Raw genomic sequence first — 12,872 nt, 5'->3', positions numbered from 1 at the left:
AAGTCAGAAATCCTATTTTAGCTACGGTATTAACTTTTCACAATGGCTTAGAGCTCATTACTTTTTCCCTCCTTTGACATTCCAAGTGCTTCAGTCTCCGCAATCAAATAGAAGAAACTTCTAGATATTTATGACAGGCTTGGCTAAAATCCAGACTTTGCAGAAATCCACCGAAGAGAGAAGATGTGAATGGTAATTGTGAAGAAGCACGGCTACCAAGAGCAGTCTACTTAGACTACCTTAAAACAACCTGAGGTAAAGGCTTTACCTTTCCAAGTGTTCGGAAAGTAATATTCCTTGGAGTTACCAATGCTCTGAGCAGTGCTGCTGCCTAATCACTTAACCCTTTTAAGTCCTATGTGCAGGAGAAACAATGACTCCTAATTCCATATTCCTGTTTCATGCAACACTGCAACAGGTGAAGTGTGCAGCGTCAGCACACAGCAGTTTGTATGACCGTGAACAAAAATAATTTTTTTAGCCCTTAAGCAAAGAACTTGTCTCTTGGGTCAACAGGTCTTAGAATTTAGCAGACCAAATTAACCAGCAAATGTGTATTTTATCCCGTTTTCAGCACTCACAAGATAAATGATGGATGAACACAAGTTTTTCAAAGATTAATTTAAATACAGATGTAATCGCAGCAAGCAGCAGTTCAGAGCAGAAGCTGTGCCAAGTGCACGTGGGGTTCTGCCTCTCTTTGACTACTGAGACTCATTTCCAAAGTAAGGTCCCTAGAATATGTGCCCAACAGCAAATATTGTAAATCTCTCCTCCTTTTTTCCTTTCCCCTGCATTGTTTGTAGTTCTCTGTGGCTCAAAAACTCAGCTCACAAGTCCTGCACTTGTGCAATATCAGGTGTGTGCCTGTGCAGGTGAATATGCTCACGCATGTAGATCAATACATGATTGACTTCTCAGAAAGGAAAGAAACAAAACAAATGAAGAGCAACAGATTCTCCCCTGAGCTAAGTTTTTCCCAAGTCAGACTTGGAAGTTTAGCTCATATTTTACAGCAAAGTTCAGGTCAGTGATTTTTAGCAACTGGCACTCTCATTTTCTCTTATTTGATGAGAACAAGGCAGTTTTTTCTCCATGTATATAATGATTCTTTTTTTTTTTTAACTAACCTTTCAATTTTATTATCCTTGGGTAAATATCTGCTGGATTAAAAATCCAAGAAGAAGAATAGCTAATAGCAGTAAGCATAATTATCTGTGGAATTATAAAACAAAGCTAAGACATACAATCTCCCAAAATTGCTTTTCATAATGTGTAGAAAGCCTGGGGTTGGCCAGTCTCATAAAGCATCCAACCAATACAGGGACTGTATAAAATTAATATCCTGTCAAACAAAAGCCCTCTGGATTATGAAGCTGTACAAGTTGTTGTGACCTGTACAAACCAGAGCATGCTTCTATCCCTGAAAAGGCAACTAAATAACTACAGGGCTAAGAAACACCACTTGATTTGGTTTGGACGATCTCTTGGCAGAATCCACAAGTGGAATTAGGATGAAAACAGAAGACAGGTCACTTGTTAACATCATAAACTAAAGAGATGCAAAGCCTAGCTGGAATCCTAGCCATGAATGCCAGCATACAAAACCAGCCTACAGGATTGCCTGTGTGTAGCATACACACATCTTTGCTGTACTATCGGCAAAAATTAAAGGAAAAGCAAACTCAAGAGGATGCTGCCACAGGAAATCTCATCTACGTTCAGGTTGATAAAGCAGGGTAAACATATTCACAAGGCTGGTATGAACCAGGAACGTTTTCGTTCCTCCGTCTAACTTTAGGAAAAAGCAGAAACAGAGTCCTGCTCTGCTTCAAACCCCAATACCTCAAGTTCATCGGCAGCACAAGATCAGATAATTAACAAAAACCAAAGGATGACGAAATGAAGCCAGATAAATAATAAATATCTACATATATAAGCACACAACAAGCAAGATAATGAAAAATTAGCTAGATTTACCGTTTTAATTATCCAAGTGGGTGGTTTGTTTGGGTTTGGTTTTTTTGGGGGGGAAAGCGTCGGGAGCTGTTTTCACGAGGATTCGTCCATACGCATCCGCACCGCGGCAGGCGCCGGTCCCGGAGCGCGGAAAGCGAAGCGTTTCCCTCCGCAGCCGGCGCTGCCCCCGCCAAAAATGAAACGAGAGAAGGCGGGGAGGGGCGGGGAGGCGGCAGCCGGCGGGGCGAGCTCCGGCACCGCCCCGAGCGCTCCCAGCCCGGCGCTGCGGGCGAGGCGGCTCCGCGCCCTCCGCGCTCCTCGCAACTTGCGCGCGTCGCGGGAGGGGCCGGGAGCGGGCCGGCAGGATGCCCGGCAGGATGCCCGGCAGGATGCCCGGCAGGGGTCCCGGCGTGCTCCGCCCGCGGCTCCTGGGATGCGCCCACCTGCAGCCGCGGTGCGATGCTGACCGCGGACCCTGCGCTTGTGTCGCCTCCGCAGTTCCAGGGCTGGGAGGGGCTGCGCGAGTCCTTCGGGGCGGGGGGGTCCTGGCGTATCCTAAATTGGGCGGAAAGGCTGCTGCCTGTAGCGGGGATGAAGGGGGAGGTCTGTTTCAAGCGCCCGACTTGTGTGGAATTTCGGATCTTCGCAAGTGCGCGCTCGTGGGTGACGCTGTTAACCTCCCCCGAAGTGTTACGACCGGGCTGTGAGGAAGGGGTGCCAGGGTGCGTGTAAAGTGGTGCAGAGGTGGACAAGCATGTGCTCAGTTCTTCTGCAGAGAAAAAGCTGTCAGTCATATATTTGGACCAGCGGAATCTGAAGTGAGTGATACCTTGCCGAGGAGCTCAGACTTGCCTGGGAGTTGTGACCTGCTGTCCCTGGGCTGAGCCCCAGCTCTTCAGCACCCACCAGCACTCGCACACCTACTCGGTGCCCTCTCCCTCCCTCCCTCCCTCCTCTCGGCACTCAGTGCTGGGACTCCGACTCAACACCTCCCAGCTGTTGTTCCCAGCCCATCATCTGAGAAGTCTGAGTGGCACACAGACAACCTGTTTGCAGGCAGTGCTTTGAGCTCCTCTTTGCAGGCTGTTTGCAGTTCCCTTCCATGGTGCACATTTTACCTTGGTACCAAGTAATCCAGGATGATACTCAGTGTGCTGTCCTTTAGCTCATGTTTGTTGTGTGCTTGGACCTCTATTTACAAACTCTATGAGTTTCTGAAGCAAAGGCAAAATATGTTTCAGTGAAACCAGCCCCTACATCCCATTGTAAATATTTATTCCACAAAAACTTAAAGGAGTTGAAAGTATTAGAAGGTAATTTCTATTGTAGGTTATTAAGAAAAGCAAAAGAAAGCCTTTATAAATACAGGTTTTAACAACTACTTGCATCACACAGCCACATTGTAGCTTCATCAGTCCAATTAGATGCAGTTTCCCTGGGTCATTTGGTGCCTGGCAGGTGCTGAAGTGGCTGCTTAGGACTTGTCTTCGGCAAGCTTTTTAAGTTCCAATTTTATATGAGCTGAGTACTGTTTTTTATTTTTCAGGTTTTGGCACTGGTGAATACAGTCTCCTCCCTCAGCTGCTTGTGTCACCTGCTATTGTTTGAATTAATGAATGATACCACAAATGACCTTAGAAATGGCAGAAATAGTAGCAAAACAGTCCTGCTCTGCCCATTGCTCCTGACAAGTGAGAGCCAACTGTTTATGATTAATCTCTGCTTGCACTGTATCTGCATGTGGTGTTAGATTGATGCCATTACACTCAGTCCAGCAGGAATGTGAAAGTGCCTCTCTAGAACTGACAATTTGGTATATTATTTTTCTGCTGTGTCTGTAAACCTTTAAAAAATATTTTCTCCTAGGGAAAACTGCTTGAGTGACATTGATGATGGCAGAAACTCTCTAGTAATTCCCAAACAGCGTGCAAGGGCATTGGATGTCACAGTGAGAGCAAGTAGTCTCTCCATCTCCTTCAAATATCTCCTTAGGACCTCTTGCTTCCTGTGGTGTTTGCTAAGAGTTTGCTCGTTGTTATTTTGTGTGCTGTTTTGGTTTCAAACTGTGGCTCATATTCAGACTGTGCCCTGCTCACTGTAGGGACATCTTGTTCAGCTGCTGTGCCTCACAGAAGTAGATTTGATGCTAGCAAGGGGCTTTTCTGTTTTGATCATATCAGGTAGCAATTTAGAGCTTATTTTTCTGAGCAAATGTTTTTTGGTGTTGTCTTTTATACAGGAATGGTCATGCTGAGGCAGGCAGAAATTCTTCCTGAGTTAGTTGCTGTCTCTCTGAGGAGGTCTGGCAGTGGGTATTCAGGAAAACAGTATGAGACCTGGGAAAACACACGGAGATGCTTGTCCTGGAACACCCTCTCATCTGGCTGAAGCTTAGGCAATGCAGGTTTGAAACACTACCTGTGCCCTTGTATCGAACCACCTTGAGGGATCTTTTTTTCTAAGACTGTCTACAGGTGGTTTTTGAACACATTTATGTTTTTGGTATCTAATCTGTCACTCCAGCAAGGCATTCTATAGCACATGTAGACATTGGGCCTATGGAGAAGTATTTCTTGATTGTTTTAAACTTCTGTTTCAAAGAAGTGTGTGTCAGACTGAAAGTCAAGCAGCAGTGGGAAAGTTTTACTTAGCTTAAGTGATATCTGCATTAGTTTAGATAAAATTATTTAATCCCCTGCATTAAATTAAAAAGAAAAAAAAACCCCAGAAACAGGTCAGTGAACTGGCAACAGTTCATTGCTGTTTAAATGTAGGGTTTATTTGAAAAAGAATCCCTGCACTTCTTATGTACTTAAATCTCAATGTTTTTGAGATTTTTGAGTCTTTTTGCCCCGAGTTTGCACAACACCTGCTGCATTAAAACCTTGATCCTGGACTCAGGCTCCAAGACGCTATGACTCTAAAATAGTAATAGTGGATTGTTTGAATGGTAAATAAAATGAAAATTAAAAAATGATGTGGTGGCTGGTCTCTGAGCTGGTGTGTAAAGCTGGTATTGAAGAAGAGTGGGGCAGGGAACCCTCAGTTTAGCACATTGCTTGAAATTCCAGTATCCAGCTGGGAAATCCAGGTTGCTTTTCTCTTTCTCAAACTCTGCCTCACATGAGTATGGAGTGAAAGAAGGACTGGAGCTTGTTTGTAAGCCACTGTTATTTGTAAACTCTCCTCCCTTCTTGACTATGTAGGTTTCATACATCTGAAGCGTTTGGGGTTTTCCATCACATTGAAATCCCCCTTCCACAATAAATCATTCTGTATTTCTGCATATAATACAGTGGGATCACAATAAGAGTATTGCCCCCAGTAAGAACAGTATAGGTTGCTTATTACCAAGATACTGCTATGAAGACATAGTGCTTAGTTACGTAGCAGAAAGCAACAACATAAAAAACCCCAAACACTAAATCATTGAATGGTGAAGGACATTCGTAACATTTCTCCTACTTGCATCTTGTCATGCTCAGCCGAAGTTGTCACATTCCCACCCTCCGTGACCCTGGGATAGCCAGGAAAATCCCCAGTGAGGTCTAAGGTGCTGATGCCTGAAATTATAGGAGCTCTGTGAACTGTTTCACCCCACTGACCACCCTGTCTACTCTCCAAGGAAGCCCCAGTGTTAAAACTACTGGTAACAATCTATTCCATGCCATAACTTGGTATTTGCTGCTTCTGCTGTTCACTGACACCTCCTTGTTACCTTATCTCTATTGTCTTATCTCACTGCTCCATGTCAGCTGTGACAGAGGGACAAAGGAAACTTTTAGTGAGGTTTTTACGGTTGTGATGGGGATGGGCACCACTATGCCCTCCACCAGATCCCCCTGGACACATTTGCTTTCTGAGGAGAGGAGAAGAGGCCCTGAACACATTTGTGTGGATATAACCAAAGACACCAGACAGAAGATAAAACAGCTTGAACTGATGTAAGAAATTAATGTGGCAGATACTGCTGTCAGAAAAATTTCCTCCCACTGGGTTTGTGAAAGGCAAATATAAAAGTTGCTGTTTGTGTCTCTGGGGCGACACTGTCTTGTGCAAGAAGCTCCTCCTCGGCAATGGCATTTATTAGGGCAATAACTCAGCATTGCAGGGGACGCACATGCCTTTTTGATTTTACTGCCGTGCTCTTAGAAGAGTTCTAGCTGACCATTTCCCCCGACTTTTAAATCCCTCTACTCTTCTGCTTTCCTTTCTGAGAATATCTGTCTGTTGTACATATCCTGACTAGCTCATGTGGGGTGAAGGGAGACTGAATCAGTGTGACACAGAGATTCGGGCAGCCTCAGCCCAAGGACAAAATTCCCTTGGAGCATTATGAGGGGTGTCAATGGCTTCATGGACAGGAAAGATGAGAAGGGGCTGGCTGAATAGTGTTTGGCATCAGAGCCATCTTTAGGAGCTGTTGCTGAGTCCCAGGATGACCTAGAGACTGATCTCTGACAGTTCTTGCCTTTTCTACTTTACCATAAATACCTATATATTTGGGATAAACTATGCCATGCAGATACCAGGTTAGCTTGGGTTAGATGACAGGGGTTACGATGTTATTATTTACATTACAATTTCTAGAGAGTCGAGAGTTGACTCTGCCTTGCACAGCCACCACAGTAATGTGCTGTGGTGTGCCCTTAACGAGGGTCAGAGGAGCAGGTCAGGGGAGCAGGGACAGACCATCTGCAGTTTGCAGTACCAGGTGCTCAGCATCTCTCAAAATCAGACCGTTTGTTTGCAACCTTTAATTAAAACACTCTTAGTTCACTTAAAGGCTGATTATGAAGCGAAAATGAAGATTGCTGCTTAGGAAAACAGATGATCATTTTTGCTTAATGAAATGTGTGTTTCTCATTGCTATCTATCTAGAGAGGGAAAAACCTGAAGATGTTGTTCCCTGTAAATAAAATTTACACTCCATGAATTCAAACCTGCTCTCATCACAGGGACCATAGCATTCAGATCAAGGGTGCCCTCCAGCACATTTAGCAGGGGATATGGGGCTGGGTGTGGTGCGTTACCCTTCTTGAAAGAAAACTGGAGAAGCTAAGGCTGCCTCTTGGAAAAAAGGAAATGCCACAACTATTATGTCAAAGGGTGGGAAAGGAGATGCCCTTGGCAACTGAAGAAAAAGACTGGAGTTTAAAAAAGCATGAATGTTGCCTCAAGATGGACAGGAAAAGCAGAATGCAGTGGGAATTGTCTCAGAAGAAAAACATGAGTCTTACAGAAAAATTCGTAAGAGTTTTCAGAATGTGGAAACTGGCTATGACACACAGCTGAGAGGGAGGACAAGGATGCTTATATCCTAATTTATTATGTTAGCAAGAAGTTTATTATCTCTTTCTTAGATTTAGTAACTTCCATTCCAGTTGTCCACTGGGTCTTTGATGGCTTTCTTCATGCCACCATATACTGTTGTGTATATCCATGTACTGGAAAGAACTACAGCAGCTGACAAAATCCCTGTGCTTTCCTCCTTCCTTCAAAGGTGAGGATATCCTCCATATTTTATATATTTCTGAAGTTCAGATTCTATGAAATACAATTATTTATCCAAAGTGATAACTGCTTAAGAGGTAGGTGGATATGACAACCCTGAGTTGACATGGGGGTGTTTGGTCCAAGAGTGGACTCGATGACTGTGGAGGTCTTCTCCAACCTTAATGATTCTATGATTTTATGAAATCTATTTTTAATTAAAACAAAGAATATAGAGAAACTTTAGATAAGAGCCACTAGAAATCTTGAGCATTTTCACTGCTCAATTACTGGGTAACTACATTTAACAGATGACTTTTTTAGACAGATTGTTGTCTCTGGGAATACAGGTTTTTGTCTTCTGAAAATTGTATTTTCCACTTGGCTGGGTGCTGCTGTTCCGTCAGCTGCTGTGATCATGTTTGCACACATGCACACATACACGCACAAACACACAGAGCCTGGTATCAGGGCAATATCCAACTGGGAAAGGAGGAGTTTAACTAGAAAAAGGGAAAATTGCTCATTACAGAGCAAAATGGTGCACAGTATGCTGATAGCTACAGGTAGTAGTGCCCTTGCAGCACACCATTAAATCCATTAAAATTTTATGGTTTGAAGAAGAGGTAAACCATGTCCCATAACACATTCTGATGTTACAACACTCCTTCCCTTTGGATAGTTGAGGAGCATTTTGTTCAGACTCTTGTCTAGAAAACCCAGAGCTTTGTTCCCTCCAATCAGCTACCGGAATAATTTGATAAGAAGCCCTCTGGTCTCTGCTCAAGGGTATTGACCATTGACTGGGCTGATTTTGTGTTCTGATTCAGGTTTGTTGAAGATTTACTGAAGTCTGAGAGGCTCAGTCGTTTTCACTGAGAATGAGAGTCTTTGTCATATTCAAGGTAGTTTTAAAACTAATAACTTGCTGAAGGGAATAACTGCCTCCACCTGATGTAAAAAAAGCAGGTCTAACAGTACAAATGCTGAGAGTACTTAGGTCTATTTTCTCCAGGAAAGAAAAAGTCATCTATATCAGTCATCAGGAATGATAAAGGAGGTTTCTACATGACCTTATTCAAAATGAACTTAGGATCTATGCTGGAGAAGGATCAGAAAAAGACAGCCAAACAGCAGAGGACCAATAAAGAAAGTCTTCCAAGGTGGCTAAATGGTGTGCATGCATTTATCTCAGTGCTGTCAAGTCTAGCATCCCTTGCTCTAACTTTGTTTTACACTTTTCATGGACATTTGTCATGATTTTGGCTGAATGAGACTGACATGATTTTTTGCACAGCTAGATCAGTATTTGCCACTATTTGCTTCAACCAAGTTCTGACTGCCACAAAGACTGCAAGACTTCTTATTTAAAATAATCCTTCTTCCCTTTTCTTATCACTTTTAATTCAATGTTTTGGGCTTGCATGACAAGGTTTTGGTTGTGGGGGTCTGCAGGTGTGGCTTCTGTGACAAGCTGCCAGAAGCTGCCTCTGTGTCCAGCAGAACCAATGCCAGGCAGCTCCAAGACAGACTCATTGCTGGCCAAGGCCAAGCCTCTCAGGGATGGTGGAAGAGCCTCTGGGCTCTTAAGAAGGAGGAGGAAAACCTGCACAACAACGTGTTGTTGGAGTGAGGGCTGAGAAGGAAAGTGTCATGGGTTAGTAAAGCATAGTCCCGGAAGTGATGTTCTTGCAAAGAACCTATCAGCTGGCCAGTTTAAATATGGACAATTCTTTAAGCCACTTAAAGTAGTGACCGCCTCTGTGATCCACACTTAAGAATAGACAAACCCTGGGCAGAGCCCTCTCTCGTTTCCGGTGCTGGGACAGGTGGCTGCGGGCCCCGTGCGGGGGCCAGCGGGCCCGGCCAGGCCCTGCTTGGGCCAGGCCGGGCCAGGCCACGGCCGTCCTGGAGCCAATGCTTAAAGCTGAAATTCTGTTGTGAAGCTATGATATATCAGAGTATCCTGTTGTAATTTCATGAAGATATGGGGGGTGGAGTGTTCAACTCGTAAGCAAAAGCACCTGCGCTGAGATAGGCAGATGCTGGCGCAGCTGTAATTGCATGAGAAGTTTGGACAGGGAGAGATGGAAGCAATGAGGACTCTTGCTCCACATGGAAAGGAGAAGACCTCAGTTCCTAGAGATGCTCCCAGAGATAGTCCTAAAGATGAAAATGAGGAAGACCCTTTGCTCCCAGGGAAGGAGAAGGGCCTCTGTTCTTAGAGATGAAATGCTCCCAGAGATGGGTGAAGAGAACTTTTGTTTCTGAACAGCTCAGCCTTAAAATTGTACCCCAGTAATTCAAGAGTGGACCCTCGAAAGCAGTTGTGGGAAAAGCTGCAAGTCGTGGGAAGGGACTCACATGCGAGCAGAGAACCAACCTGGGCGGCTGTCTCCTTATGATAATGTTTTCATAGCATGGGCAAGAGAGACTCCTCTTCCTAAATGGACTTAACAAGGTTATTATGGAAGTGGTAAACAGACTGAACATCTGAAGGGTTGTCTTTTTACATTGTCAGTGGGAGAAGGGAGAAAGGTGGGGGGGAGGAGAAGTGTTCTGAAGGTGTGGTATGATTTTTTTTTTTTAGGTCTGTTAATAAACTTCTTTATATTCTTTCAAGTTTGGTGCCTGCTTTGCTTTTCTCCTAATTCTTATCTCACAGAAGGTAAATAGTAATTAGTATTTTGGACGAAACCACTACAGAAAGGAACAGATCTGCAGACACCAAAGTCAGTAGAGAAGGAGGGGCAGGAGCTGCTCCAGGTGCCAGAGCTGAGATTCCTCTGCAGCCCGTGGTGAGACCATGGTGAGGCAGCTGTGTCCCTGCACCCAGGGAGGATCCCACAGTGGAGCAGGCAGATGCCTGAAATAAGGCTGTGACCCCGTCGGAAGTCCACCCTGGAGAAGGCCCCATGGAGAGAGGAGCCCACGCTGGAGCAGATTTACTGGCAGAATTTGTGATTCTGGGGGGATTCCACACTGGAGCAGTTCCTGAGCAACTGCAGCCTGGGGGAACTTGTTGAAGTTTGTGGAGAATGTTTCCCATGGGAGGGACCCCATGCTGGGGCAGGCAAAGGGTGTGAGGAGCCCTTGCTGAGGAAGAAGGAGCAGCAGAGACAACGTGCAAGGAAATGACCACAGCCCCCATTCCCTCTCCCCCTGTGCTGCTGGTGAGGAGAAAGGAGAGAAAATTGTGAGTGAAGCTGAGCCTGAGAAGAAGGACTTTGGTGGGTAATAAAGCCATTTCCCCAAGTCGAGTCTGTTTTGCTGGTGAGTGAACTCTCCCCACTCTTAAATTGACCTATCCGCCTTTTGATATATTTTCTCTCTGTTTTCCAGCTGAGAAGGGGAATGTAAGACCAGCTTCTGTGGACACCTGGTGTCAGCCCATCACATCCAGAAAGATAATAAAAAACGTCTGACCCAGCTTGGCACCAAATAGCTTCTACTGCTTCTCTTAAAGAAATCCTTGTGTCTGGTTTGGATTGACTAAGAAATAAATAGCTCACACAAGAGAGAAAACATTTAATATAAGTTAAAATTATTAGATTTGCTCAGATCTCTGAGTCTTTTTGCTTTCTGCTGCTTTGATTAACATTTTGAAAATTGCATTGGAAAATAAATAGCCTAGGGACATATTTATTGCAAAGGTTTTGAATTTTCCATTATTAAACAGACTGAGCTCAGGTGAGGAAATGGAAGAATAGATGAGACAAATATTCTAACGACTTCTAAATAAATGCATCTTCCCATGACAGTGTTTGCTTTTAAAGATCCCACTCTCTGAAATATCTTCTTGCATCATTAGTTAATAGTGTATAGCTGTCTGATTGTTCATCTTCTTTTGTGCAAAAGCTTGCTGCATTTGCTTTGAGTATAGACTATGGAATGAATATGTTTGAGATTTTAAAAATCTCTTTCTAAAAAGCAACTTTGTCACCAAGATACATCTCTGGAAATGTGTGAGATCATCTTTTTTTTGCCCAGTTTCTTGTCTCGTAAAAATGTAAACCATATTTTAGGACCCCCCCCCCCCCCACTCATCTATCTATATGTTTTCCTCCGTCCCTGAAAACCATACTATTTTGAAGTTCAGATGAATTTCAGTCTGTAAAAAGTCCTGCTGGAAGAATATAAATAAAGTTTCTTGGAGTTATCTTTTATATGAATCACTAGATTATGCCTTTATTTTTCAAGACATATTTAGATGTGACTTTGTAAGTGATGGTGAGATTGTCATGAGGAAGTATTAGTGGAGAGCATGTTTTCTAAAAAAAAATTTTAAGCAAACATAGATTTATATTGATTGGCTGCGTGTTCGATGAGACCTGCAAGAACTGAGGCTGGTAAAGATGCCTTCTGAGCATGTTATTTCCTCTAATTCCTGTGTTGTGCATGCTTTTTTGCTTTTTCAGTCTTTAATCTGCTCCCCCATCTCTAACAAAACCTTTGATCTTAACATTTAGTAGGGACAATCTTTCAAAATCATTTTCATACCCTTAGGGTAGGTCTTTCTTCTTACTCCTGTTTTGTCTTAGAATAGCCTAGAATCTTCATGAGGAATAGCAAAATATCATTAGGACATCTGTCACATCCATAATCTTGAGATTTATTTGATATAGGAGTGACCAGTGTCTCATTAGTTTGTTCCTGACATCATCTGTGTGAAGTTCAGCTACTGCTTTCCTTGAACTTTAATCCTCCTTGGTTTGCATTACTTTTATGAAACTGTCTTTGCAAGGAACAAAGGAAATCTTACGTAAAACCCAAGATTCTTCCTAAGTGTATTTCCTCAACTTTTATGCACACACGCACAAACACACATGTATATATATAATAAACACAGGAATATCATTCACCCATCTCATGGAAGGGGTTTATGAAGGAGACCACTTCAAGTTAATAATAAAACACATTCAAAATGATAAACACATTACTTTGAGTTCACAAATGCAACTGTTGATCTGCTTTGCAGACTGGTGGAGCTTGAGGCTGGGATCCAGCTGACTTTGTTTGCTATTGGATCCAGCTGACTTCGCTATCAGATCCAGGTGGGAAAGAGGTGATTTCCACAAAGCAGCAGAAACAAGGGGGTGGATTTGCTTGTTTGAAGGAGGTGTGGGGGTGTCTGAACTGCTTTCAGCCTGCCTGGGCTGGGTGGCCTTTCTGCTTCTGCAAATAGAGAGTATCCTGAAAAATAACACCTTAGTGGCAACTCTAGTTCCTCTGGGCAAATTGTTTTGGTGCTCTGCAACAAAACGTTTAGTTACTGAAAGAGAAGAAGATGGGAGTTTGGAGTTGGTGCCTGAAGGGCAGCACTCGGGCTGTGGGTGAAGGATTAGGCCTGTTGTATGTCGGAGAAAAGGCGAGTACTGCTGACTTCACAGAGCTTCTCAGCTCCTTGGTCTCAGCGAAGT

The 12,872-nt window shown here is 43.7% G+C and overlaps 1 protein-coding gene across 2 annotated transcripts in view; it reads right to left on the bottom strand.

The window, feature by feature from the left end:
• Positions 1–2,146, bottom strand: part of HTR1F (5-hydroxytryptamine receptor 1F) — a 105,501-nt gene extending 103,355 nt beyond the window's left edge. For both annotated transcript variants that reach the window (XM_042038067.1, XM_042038066.1), the window contains exon 1: positions 1,981–2,146. The gene's annotated coding sequence lies outside the window, so the exon portion shown is untranslated. The remainder of the gene's footprint in view (positions 1–1,980) is intronic.
• Between the last annotated feature and the right edge of the window lie 10,726 nt (positions 2,147–12,872).

Source organism: Corvus kubaryi, unplaced genomic scaffold (genome assembly GCF_017639235.1).
Source record: "Corvus kubaryi isolate FWS band 111438036 unplaced genomic scaffold, C.kubaryi_AGA036_p1.0 37391, whole genome shotgun sequence".
In the NCBI taxonomy this organism is placed as follows: Eukaryota; Metazoa; Chordata; class Aves; order Passeriformes; family Corvidae; genus Corvus; species Corvus kubaryi.
The sequence above is the reverse complement of the archived record's forward strand: the minus strand, read 5'-3'. Positions and strand labels throughout refer to the sequence as shown.